This window comes from Macaca fascicularis, chromosome 6 (assembly GCF_037993035.2).
Source record: "Macaca fascicularis isolate 582-1 chromosome 6, T2T-MFA8v1.1".
Taxonomy (NCBI): Eukaryota; Metazoa; Chordata; class Mammalia; order Primates; family Cercopithecidae; genus Macaca; species Macaca fascicularis.
In genome coordinates, this window is record NC_088380.1 from 34,132,217 (window position 1) to 34,135,195 (window position 2,979).

At 51.6% G+C, this 2,979-nt stretch overlaps 1 pseudogene; it reads left to right on the forward strand.

Moving 5' to 3' along the window:
* The first annotated feature begins 707 nt into the window (after window positions 1-707).
* LOC102126004 (mitochondrial import receptor subunit TOM40 homolog pseudogene) lies at window positions 708-1,766 on the forward strand (annotated as a pseudogene).
* The last annotated feature ends 1,213 nt before the right edge of the window (window positions 1,767-2,979 follow it).

Sequence of the window (2,979 nt, forward strand, 5' to 3'; positions counted from 1 at the left end):
TTTTAATACAGTGGCTTATGGCCATGGAGAGCAAACTGGAAACTGCCAGGTTTCTTAAGCCCAGGCCGGGGATCAGCAGGGGGCCTCTTTTCCCACATTCTGTGGGTCAGAGCAACCATAGGCCAGCTCTGATTCAAAGAAAAAGGAAATAGACTCCACTGTCAATGGAGAGGCGTGACAGGTGTGAAGAGGGATGGAAGCTTTAGTTGGGGAAATATCCCAGGTATGTGGAAGGTATGTAAGCTTGAATCATTAAGTGAATGGATGAATGAATAAAATAATAAAAAAAAAGGTATAAAATGTTTATTTTGCCTAAGATTTTATTTCTGATAGAAATAAGAAAAAATAGAAAATATTTAAAAAATATACAGACAGGAGACATAGACAATAACGATGTTTCAATCTTTTATATAAGGAAATGTATGTGATGGTATTCAATTTTGCACCAGAAAAGAGGCTAAGGAAAGCAATGGACACGTCATATTAAGACAAGACTGTGTCAGGCCGGAATGTGCGAATCTAGGGCCAAGTCAGCCAGCCCAGGTGGAAGTAACCACAGCAGGTACCTAAATGAGGCAGGACAGGCCGGGAGCAGGCGCCGCCGCCAGTGAGAACCCGGGCCCTGAGCTGCGGGAGTTTGCTGGGGCTGAGTCTGGGGCGCGCGGGCCCCGACCTTCGCCCTCTGACCTCTCCCCTCGTAGGTGACCATGGGGAACATGTTGGTAGCCAGCTCGCTGCCTGCAGGGCAGCCGCCACCACCTCTGCCCGCCCTCGTGGGGCTGCGGCCACCTCCGTCCTAGCATCCGGGCTTCAGGTTGCAGCCGCTGGGAGGCGGCCTGGGCGCCAGGACCAGTGTGGGTGGAGGTTCGGAACGGACACCCGGGACTGCAACCGCCAGTGCCTCAGAGGGTGCCGAGGAAGGGGCCTGCGGCTGCCTGCCCAAGCCCTGCACATTGGAGGAGTGCCACCGGAAGTTCAAGGAGCTGTAGATGGAAGGTGTCAAGTTCACAGTGAACAAAGGGTTGAGTAAGCATTTTCAGGTGAACCACACAGTAACCCTCAGCACAATCAGGGAGTCCAACTACCACTTTGGTGTCATGTATATGGGAACAAAGCAGCTGAGTCCCACAGAGGCATTCCCTGTACTGGTGGGTGACATGGACAACAGTGGCGGCCTCAATGCTCAGGTCATTCACCAGCTGGGCCCCAGCCTCAGGTCCAATATGGCCATCCAGACCTAGCAGTCGAAGTTTGTGAACTGGCAGGTGGATGGGGAGTACCAGGGTTCTGACTTCATAGTGGATGTCACCCTGGGGAACCCAGACGTCCTGATGGGTTCAGGAATCCTCATAACCCACTACCTACAGAGCATAACGCCTTGCCTGGCCCTGGGCAGAGAGCGGGTCTACCACCGACGGCCTGGGGAGGAGGGCACTGTCAAGTCTCTAACTGGGAAATACACATCGAACAACTGGTTGGCAACGGTAACGTTGGGTTGGACATAATACCACAAACCCAGTGACCAGCTATAGGTGGATGTGGAGTTTGAGGCCAGTACAAGGCTGCAGGACACCAATGTCTCCTTTGGGTAAAAGCTGGACCTGCCGAAGATCAACCTCCTCTTCAAAGGGTCTGTGGAAAGCAACTGGATCCTGGGTGCCACGCTGGAGAAGCTCCCACCCCTGCCTCTGATACTGGCCCTCGGGGCCTTCCTGAATCACTGCAAGAACAAGTTATGGTGTGGCTTTGGCTTCACCATCGGCTAAGCCCTCCTGACCCTTCCATACCCTATCCTCCTTCAGATTCTACCTCCACCCTCTTCCTGCCACAGAGGGTAGACCTGGGCTCCCCTCCCCTCCTCTGGGGTCAGGTGGACAGCAGAAAGGAGGGACCCAACCACCCCAGCAGCTGAGAAGGGGATTCTGGAACCGACTGGCGCTTCTGGATTCTGAGTACCAGGGGCAGCATGTCCAGTGGGCCTGGGGTCAGTCCTGGAAGGGATTCCGGAATTGAGTGGCACACAGGATTCTGAGAAAGAGGGGTAGAGGCAGCCGGACAACCTCAGGGAGGAATGTATTGGAGTCCCCATCCTCCAAAGGGCCTGGCCTTGCTTCAAGGGGGCAGTGAGAGGATTTCCCCATCCCTGGTCAGTCTGCCCTGCCGCTGTCCACTTTCCCATCTACCCCTTGGTATAAATCATGTTTATAAGTTCTGGAAGAACTGGGACATTTTACAGAAAAAAATATATGTATATGTATACGTGGAAAAAGAAAACCAAAAAAAAAAAAAAAAATGAGGCAGGACAGAGGTCAGGTCAAGGAAGGCCAGCTAGTTCAGAGAGTGTGGAGCAGGGCTGGGAGTCAGCATGGAATGGAGGTTTTGTGGGTCAAGGCAGCGAGTCCACATCAGTGAGGTCAGACCCTGGCACCAGAATTCCAGGACAGTTGAAAGACAGAGCTGAAGGCCTAGGCCAACAGGAAACAAGAAACCGGACACCAGCACCAAGCATAGAGCTTGACCCTGGGCACATTGTCTTCGGAGCTCCTCTTCCACTCCCAGAATGGGGCAGGACTGATCATGCATGATGCTGGGACTCAGTTTATAAAAGGAGACATTGTGGCTAGAGTACAGGAATGAGAAGGTCAGAGGCCAACAATTCCTGCCAAGTTGGGCTCAGTGAAAACCATTATCTTCTCTTTGATCAGTCACTCCAAAAAAATATCAGGATGTTCAGGCCATCTGTTTCAGTGTTTGATCATGCTCCCCCAAAGAGTCTTTTGTATGGATATGTAGTTTTTGCCTTACAAAGCCACAAAATACAAAGAATATGCTGATTTATTCTTTTTCTTTTCTTTTTCTTTTTTTTCATTTTTTGAGATGGAGTTTCTCTCTTGTCTCCAAGGCTGGAGTGCAATGGCACGATCTCGGTTCACTGCAACCTCTGCCTCCTGGGTTCAAGCGATTCTCCTGCCTCAGCCT